Source organism: Pinus tabuliformis, chromosome 5_1, assembly GCF_031772625.1.
Source record: "Pinus tabuliformis cultivar Carrire ecotype Pingquan chromosome 5_1, CPIR1, whole genome shotgun sequence".
Lineage (NCBI taxonomy): Eukaryota > Viridiplantae > Streptophyta > Pinopsida > Pinales > Pinaceae > Pinus > Pinus tabuliformis.
This window is the reverse complement of record NC_142305.1, coordinates 877,107,263-877,116,763: the sequence shown is the minus strand read 5'-3', so window position 1 is coordinate 877,116,763 and position 9,501 is coordinate 877,107,263. Positions and strand designations below refer to the sequence as shown.

At 35.4% G+C, this 9,501-nt stretch overlaps 1 pseudogene; it reads right to left on the bottom strand.

Annotated features, from left to right (window-relative positions):
* Nucleotides 1–3,291: 3,291 nt before the first annotated feature.
* LOC149167613 (putative cellulose synthase A catalytic subunit 1 [UDP-forming]) lies at nucleotides 3,292–7,766 on the bottom strand (annotated as a pseudogene).
* Between the last annotated feature and the right edge of the window lie 1,735 nt (nucleotides 7,767–9,501).

Sequence of the window (9,501 nt, the reverse complement as noted above, 5' to 3'; positions counted from 1 at the left end):
ATAAACAAGTGAAATATATGGAAGGTGCAATTAAAAAAACTCAAAGACACCATATCAATCCATTTTACCCCACCTTTCTTGCCCAATAAAATTTTTGGAGTACCTATTCCAGCATTTTATAGGCTACTTGAAAAGAAAAAAAGAAAAAGACACAAAAACCAATGTGACCCACAACTAGAAAATTATCAACAATTTCAATCTTCTTAGAAGGCAGTAGGTCAATTTTACTCCAAGCTTGAACTTTATTTTTTAAAACTTGGCTATTATCCATCTACAACAACCAAACGCTGAGAAACTACAACTGAAACAATATTTACTGAAGGACCTGCCCAAATAAGAAATAGTCTCCCCAAGATTCATAAGCTTTCATTTATGATTCAGCCAAGTAGGGGATTCATCTTGGCCAAAACGAAAACTTGAGCAATAGATGGAACAGTATCAAATGTGTGATGATGTTATGGAGTAGTGAATTAACTCTAGTAATAGACAACACCCTATAATGTTCAAAATCATCAAAATATTGACAAAATAGAACCCACACACAATAAGTCAACTTGGAGGGGGCTTAGAATGCAATTCACTTGTACTAATGGTGCGGAATGAGGGAACCATGAGAGTGGGTCTAGGCATAAGCATAGTGAAAGCAATAACAAGGATAACTAAGAAGCTCATGAATGAATCCATCTAAAAATGAATGATGACGAGGATAGGCAAGAAGGTCATAAATGAATCCATGTGAAAACCAGAATTCTAGATTGCATTCTTTAAATGCAGGAGCTAACATGTGACTACATAAAGCCTTCAAGATTGTATGCAAGAAAATTCCCTGGGATTTATATGAACTATTTTAGAATGCAAAAAAGCTTGCAAAAGATTGCTACATATGCTCCCCTCCATTTTTTTTTATTTTATTCAACTCCTTAGTTCTTCCACATCATCGTGCTTCAGCCTGCATCTTTCATTCAATAGAGACAAGTTAAGCAAGAAAATTATTATATTGAGTTAAAATTATGGAAATTCACTGAAATATATATGATGTTACAGGTACCTTTAGCTTTTTCTCTGTGGTATGTTTTACACAATATGCTTTATGTTGAACCCTTCCACCATGAGTACTCACAGTCAAATAAAACCCAGAGTCTCTTGCACATAAGGGATGAAAACTACTTTGGCAGTGCCAAAATTGCACTGCGAAACCACAAAATATTTATGTCAGTTAGTGCAGAAACAAAATATAGATTCCATGAGAATTACCAGGATAGAAAAATCTACTAACCCAACAAGTGTTATTATAAGTTTCAAAATTTCATATACATTGAATCCTAACCTTCAAATAGGCACCTTGCCAATGAAAAATACTGCATGGAAACATATATCGTTCTCTAAAAAGTATTTCCTGAATTTCATAACATACCAATCATTAATTTTAACATTGCACAGATCCACCTTCATCAATATGTTACTGACCAAACCATTCAGTGGGATGCTAATAGAGGTCTCTAACAACATCTCACTAGACAGAATCCAGATGCAACAATCATACACAAAACAAGTAAAACAAAACAGTTCAGCATGCTCAAACTTATATGCATTACTGGTAGTGAAGCAACATCTCAATTTAAACATACCAGCCCTTTAACAAGCTCCATTTGACCCCTCCTAAACGTATTCTCCAACAGCCACTGTAGGTTCACAAAGGAAATGAAGATACCGTAAGGGAGAAAATATATTGCTCCTCACCAAATCATTAACACACAAGATAAAATCAACAATACGATTTTGCATAATTAACTTCTTGTATTCTTCTGAAGTGAACACCATTCAATTAGATATTTTTACCTCAGCGCAAAATACATGAACCCACTAGCCATCAGTATTCCTCTTAAAACCACCACTCAAACCACCACATAGAGCACAGTTCATACCACAACCATGCATACCATGGCTAGCTACATTTGGACACCTCATGCCTTGGAGTTGGTATTTCCAGTTTAAAGCTTCACATGGCTGACAATACCATCCTCCAAAAGAATTCCTTAAAATACCATAGTAATCTTGGTGAACTGCTACCTGCAATATAATGTTGACATGAAAATTTTAAGATACCCACTATAATCCACTGTAACAATACTGCAGTAAATAGAGAGATAAAAATAAAATAGAGGAACGAATAGTTAGATTACCCAGTGATAATTGCAAACACAAATCGTGTTTGATCGAGTAGATTCTGGCAATCTACAAATATCGCACAAAAGAGATTCTTCTCTTGGTGAGATAGATGACACCTGGTAACAATCAAAATGCCTTTCCAATGGAACTTTTGCAACAAGGGGCCAGGACATTGTCTCTTTAGCCTGCAACATTGTATGAGAAGAAGAGCTTGGGCATCCAATAGTAATGTTCTCTTTATATAATCAGAGAAATATTACTGGACAATTAAATGTATGAAAATCAAGATGAAGAATCGTGTGCTAAGCAAGTTCTCTGATAAAAATTTTTAACAGAGTTAAAACTACCATTCGCTGAAATATAAATAGAAGCCTAGAACAAAGACTTCTAAAAAAAATCTCAAATTTAGATTATTCAGGGTTAGGTCACAACACATATGTTATTTAATGCACTGCAACACTAACATTTTGGATGCAATGGAGTCATCAAAGATGGGGTTAATGATTTCTGAACATAGTTATAATTGTAATTTATGAAACAAATGAACAACGTATATTTACTATTTTCCTAGGCACTTATAATTGTATTTTATGAAACGAACAAACAACATACATTTACCATTTTCATAGGCACTTGTATGCCTAAAATATTAATAACTGCCACTGCTCCTACATGACACAATTATTTGATATTGACCACTTCACATTTTAAAAAAGATGATATTCAATTAAGATGTGCCATAATTTTTTCCATGATAGGAATGTCACTTAAAAATGAATAAATATTTTGAAAAAAACATTCTTCAATATCGAACCATATAATCCATTGCCCACTATTCTGTGGCATCTGATCAGTTCTGGAATGGGCATGCCTCCAAGTAAATCTTAGCAGTCTTGGTTGAAATAGAGAACCAACTGCACTGTATAACCTTAAATATCAATCAAAGGAAAAGTACAAGGTTTAGTCCCTATGCTGGAACTAGCTAGAAAGCAATATGCCTAAAGCCCCTCCCTCTCAAATATTATTATCTACAGATGATACAAACGAATTTGAGATATTCTTGGCCCTCAGATGTGTTTTTAGGACCTCCTTATTTGCTGCTAACAAACACTAACAGGGGTTTTAGCAATTTACACCACATATTTGTGTGTTCGATGATGATCCTGTATTTGCCGTGAAAGGATCTATCCTCACCCAAAGCAAGGAGAATATGGACGCAAGAATACTTGACCAAATAATAACTATTGTTGGTGTCCGGTTCTGGCAACCCACTAATCCCTTGAGGAATGGATAAATATTAGCAATCACCCACAAAGAGAAAAATAGTTTTGCAAACAATGGACCCCAAGATTGATAACCACTATTAATAGCTTGGGAAACACCTCCTACTACACCAACAAGATTTACCACAAGCAAAGTAGTTGGACGGATGAGAACACTGGTCCACTTAAAAACATAAAGCTCAAAAAATTCACCATCTTCATCTGGAGACTTTGATTTGACAATAAAGTTTGTGTCAATCCCCGCTACAAATTTCAATAACCCTTGAAAGACGACAAACATATGTGCTGATACACCTCCAATAACCCAAATTTTCTCATTCCTCCACCATTCAACGGTGCCATCTATAATCCGGCGTAGCTCTAGAATAACAGTTGTAAAAATGGAAATAAAATATAATATGAAGAACACACTTGCAAAGTTGTTAATATGTAGATCAAAATAAATATAAAAATCAGGGGAAAAATGTGAAGTATTGTATGAGAAAAAAATCCAAAAAAAATCTAAAATACAGGTTGCATTAGAGGTGAGTAAAGCTTGACAAGATTAAGGTCAATAAGGTTTGACAATATTACTCAGAAATGATAAACTTCCTTGTAAGAAGACAAACAACTGGCAGGGTACAATATGCAACCAGTGGGAGGGATGTGAGAGGATAAACTATGGTATTGATGTATGCCAACCTCTACAATTGGTATAGCCATACCAAATTGGACAATGCCTACTCAGTAAAATTTCAACAAAACCAAGGGCCCATTGGGGTAGTTGATTCAAATGATTTGAAAGATTGATTGGTCTAGATCCCTTGAATGTAGGAGATGCAAACATGCAGTAGATTGAAATCCAGCCTCGAGCATTCATTTTAAACCCAGAAAAAATATCTTTTGTGACAAAACCATAAATCCACCCAATTTTCACAAAATATGAGAACCCATTCATATTAGATCTTTGCTTCAAGAACAATTGCCTGGTGCTTGGTTTCCTAAACAAAATGCTGCGTTATTCTGAGGAGAATTTATGCACATTAAGGAAACATGTTATACAACTTCACTATAGAAAAAACTAGTTCAATGAACTAAAAAAATCCATAGCATCATCAAATAGATTTAGATCCACCTCTATTCATACCTCTTTTCCCCATTCTGACTTGTCTTCATATCCATAGCTGATAACATGAATGGCTTTTTCAATAAAGAAGTAGTATTCACAGATTGTGGAAGACCAACATTTTCCAAGAGGGTAGATTGGATAAACACTGGTGATTGACCAAATCTTTTCTCTAAGCTCCTTTTGGACATGAGCAGTGATTTCTCATCATCAAATCCTGCAATACGCAATTTCAAAGAAGGGTGAGGGTAAACAATGTTTAAGGGTAAATGAGTTGTCAAAAAATACAAATCACTGGTTTGGACTTGGACTCACCTTCAACACCCTCTTCTATGTCTTCCAAACTAAAGATGGGTATAGTAGATTCAGTTCGCTTGGTTCTCTTCTTATCGTCATCATACCTTTTGTTTGCTTTTCTTCTCTTCTTTCTAGATCCCCAGAAACATCTCAGAAAACATGTTGGTTCAAGATCCTTATTTGTGAGAACAGGATCATAACTATAGTTTTCTATTAAAACAACACCCTATACTGACATAAACAGGCCCTTGGATACCATTAAAACCTCTCAAGGTGATCTGCAAAGATTTCAGAATTAATATGCCAAGCTGAAATTATATGAAAATTGCATAATTGCATATAAGAAAACATTTTGGGTGTTGATCAATGCTTACATCAAAGAACACAGTGTTACGATTAGAATATCGATCGTGTCGATCAATGCCATCAAATCTCTAAGGAAAATTTACATAGAAAGTTTTTTTTCCAAGAACTGGATCCATTAGAAAACACATTGCCTCACGAATAACTTTGTTTTTGTTTATATAATGATCACAATCAAGATTCAGCAAAAAGAGGTGATTTGTGAGGACAACAGACACTTGGACCTAAGTGGAGCAATGGATAACAATCATCAGCATCAGCATAATAATTAATGAATTTCACATGAGAAAATCAATGAAAAATAATGATGTTTACATAGCTAGGAATATACCAATGCATTCATTGCATTGGATTTCATGTGGTGTTGGAAACCAGGTCTCTTTTCACGGGATACATAAAATAGCCATGGAAATTCATTTCCATAATTGTTAACTCCTCCACTGTGACCTAAGAATACCTTAAGCAGAAAGTGAAAAATCCAGTAGTACTAATTTCCATTACTTGCAACATATTTATAAGCATGTTAAAAAAAGGGAGAGAAAATGATGATACTGCATATAGACTACAAAGGAAAGATAAGACTCTGGGGTAAAAGACGAGTATTTGATACCTAGATCATCCCAGGATAGTCTTGAGTGTTGTTGCCTGGCCATGGAGTTCCATCTTGCATGGTCCATCCATCTTCTGGCACTTTTTGTGCTTTGGCCACAAGAGTATTAATCCGGGTCTTGTACTCTTCATATTCCCTCCAATATTGGCACAAAGATGGAAGATGTTAAGGGCAAGAAAAACCAAAAAACCAATAGAAGTAGCTCTTACATTTGGATACTTTAATGTGCACTTGCCTTCATTTCTCTTCATTCTTTAACAAAAAAAGGTTGTACTTTATCCTTCAAATAATCAATATTCTCGACAAAGTAGAATTCTGGAGCCCTGGGCTCGATATTGTATTTTTTGCAAAATGGCACCCACTTCCTTGCGAATTTTGAAGTTTCTGAAAGGGTTTCAAAAGTCAACATTGCTGCTCAATCATCAGAAACATAGCATGAAACTTTATCGATAGGATAATCCACAACAACAACAGAAAAAATAGTATTTTCTATGACAAGAGGAGGCTCCTTTAGAGGGTCCACCATACTGACAAAAATATCAACACCAGCCAACTGAGATGGCTCTCCTTCTCTGTCAAACCTGTGAAATTACAAAAGAAGAAATTCAATCTCACCCACAAGGTTCCTACAATACACATGTTGACTGATTTAACAACCTTAAATGAGTGGCTTCCTGAATATAATCCTAAAAGTAATATGTCCACATCTAAAGCTAAATTCAAAGGATTATTAATTTATTAATACTCCTCAAGATGGTAAACTAACCTCAAAGAAATCCTGTCAAGATATGTTTCTCGGTTAATGGGAATCCATTTAGGAAATTGGTCAAGAATCCATGACACAACAAACTAGACCTCACATATCATGGAGACCAGCCAAAGTGGGTATGTATCATTAACAAGTGTTGATACCCAGTATTGAAAGAAAACCCCCACGATTATGAGCCAAAGAATAATCACAATCAGAGGTTGCTTATGCGTCATCAACCCTGGCAAACACACATACAGACACCAATCAATAAAAAAAATATACTATCAAAATAAATATAGTATCATAGCATCACTCCAGAAACTTGAGATTTACAAGAAAAAAGTTAGACAAGGAAGAATCATATTCTTATATTGAATCTTAAAGAAAGTATTGGTAAGAGAGATTGTTCCATTCCATGATTTGTGACAAGTAGCATATATTGGGAGGTCTTCCCCATTGGAACCGATGCCCTCCATGTCCCCTTTTCCATCAGCATATCTACCTCCATTGGTCATTTGAAGCATATTTTTCTCTTGTTTAAGCTTCCAGCTTTCAACTCTTTCTTTCCAGTCCACATTTCCAACTCCATAAGAATTCAAGTCCTTGGAAGGGTCCACAATCCTTACTTGCACTATAAAAATGCATCATGAAATCCACAAAAAGCATCCATATCTAATCAGTTCAAACCCCAAATGAACATAGTTGTCCAGTGAAATCCCAAGACTAGTTGAAGGCTATGTTGTTATTTATTTGGTTTAACCTTCAATTCTATAATTAGCAAAGCTTGGTGATATTACATAAATAATTCAAATACCTGGTTGATTGGGATCAACATAGGGGACCAAGTGAACATGATTTCCATCTCCACTACCAATGACTTGCACATTCTCAGGGGAGACATCTTGAAACTCCCCAGAAACCTGCCAAAATGAATTACAATTACAATTACAATTAAATCCATACAAGATAAATTGATTGTAAATAGTAGCCCATAAAGTCACATTTCAAGTCGCAATTCCAACCGCATATGCAGCTAAAGGAGAATGACAATGCAGTTTTCTCAAAATTTATTAGACACTATACTGGTTGACCATTTGTGAGAAGAAGAATTGGAGTTTGAGGATCCTATCTTGAAGAGGTAACCGAATTGATCTCCTCCCCTTACCCATGCATTTGCCATTGCATCATCACTTCTAAAATATGTTTGTAAGAAATTTCCACTAGAATTAAGAGGGTAGACATGCATTTTTCCCTCTCTCCCCATAGATAGAACTTGTAAAGCAAGGATCTTTAATTTCAGACCTGCCCCTTTTCACCATATTTGTAAAACATCTATCAAAAGGGACTCTTTGTATTACGATGTCAGCAGTTGACTCGGTAGCAAAGCTTGCTACCAAAATCCAAGAACATACAAGAATTTTGGCTACGCTTTTGAGACTTTTGTACAAAGACAGGATACTAAGAAAGGAATGCCTTCTATGTGATTATGGCATCACAAATGAGGCTTCAATCTCCCTCATTGTAGAGCTGAAAGGTGGAGCCAAGGGAGGGGGGTGCTCCTTCTATTACTACGTCCAAGTCTTTTAAGGAATCCCTCAAGCCTGGTCCCAACTCTTCGAATTTTAAGGATCTTTCAAGTCCAGGCTTTGTGGTTGAGCACTCACTGGACACCCCTACCCTTGAAGTGATGGATACTGACACTACTATGAGGGTGGTAGAATTTGTAAATCAGCTAACTAGTAAGGGACTGTATGTGAAGTTCCCAATTGATTCAGAAAGCATGGGGTATTTTCTTGATAAGGATCGGAAGCAACATTCATGTTCACTAAAAGTGTCATGTCATGAAATTGAAGAATGTGAAACTACACTTGAAGCAAAAATCATTCAGTTCTTTTGTTTCCCATTTAGAATAGTACCAATCAATGTGTCTTGGAATGTCTATAATTTTCTTGTGTAGTGAGCTTGGAATAGAAATTAAGATCATATGGAAAACTTATGAATTCATTAATTGAAATTCTATTGGGATTGGGATTGCTATTGTAATATATGTGTGCACGCTTAGAATTAGCATTGTTTGTGATCTCCTAAATGCTTGAGTAGGTGGAGATCACTAACCAAATGGTACTCAGATAACAGCAGGATATGCTAACTGACAAGGAATAGAGATTACAGAATTGAATTTATGGAATTGCATGAAATTTTCATAGATTTTGTAACTGTAAAAATTATTGTACCCAAACTATCAATGGGAAAGGTCCAACTTAGAAGTACAACCCTCAACATGCCTTTCAAACCCAACTAATGATAAGGTGGAACTCCATTATCTAAAACTGGATTTCATTTGGAACTCCATTATCTAATACTGGATTTCATTTGGATTTTTATATGTTGACACAAGCCATGGTTGGGAAACAGAAGAAAAACAACATTGGTCAAGAATGTCATATGGATATTATGTGGAAATTAAGTACTAGAGAGATACCCTCCCAGTTATCAGGTCTGAGGTTTTGTCACCCGAGGAGGATAATTAGAGGAAGATAATCATACTTATCTTTGAATGATAAGTAATCCAATTAGAATAATCCAAATATAATCTAAGAAGGATAATAATAAGCCTTTAATGATGAGTAATCCTATCATGAATATGCATTGAAGTAGTGAAATTTTCGAGCACTAGGTTGGAACATAAACACTGATTTCCATGGATGGGAAAGCATTGTGGTGCATGTGGGCATCAATCATATATTCCCTTCTCTTTTAGAACCTTCAAAAGAGTTTCCAAATGATGTTCCTACATCTAGAAACAGACAAGTTTCAAAATCACATTCCTACATCTAGAAACACACATCATTTTCCTCTAATTCAAAACTTGAATCGTTCATTATTAGATTGTGTCAAATTTGTATTCTAGTTTGAAATTGAT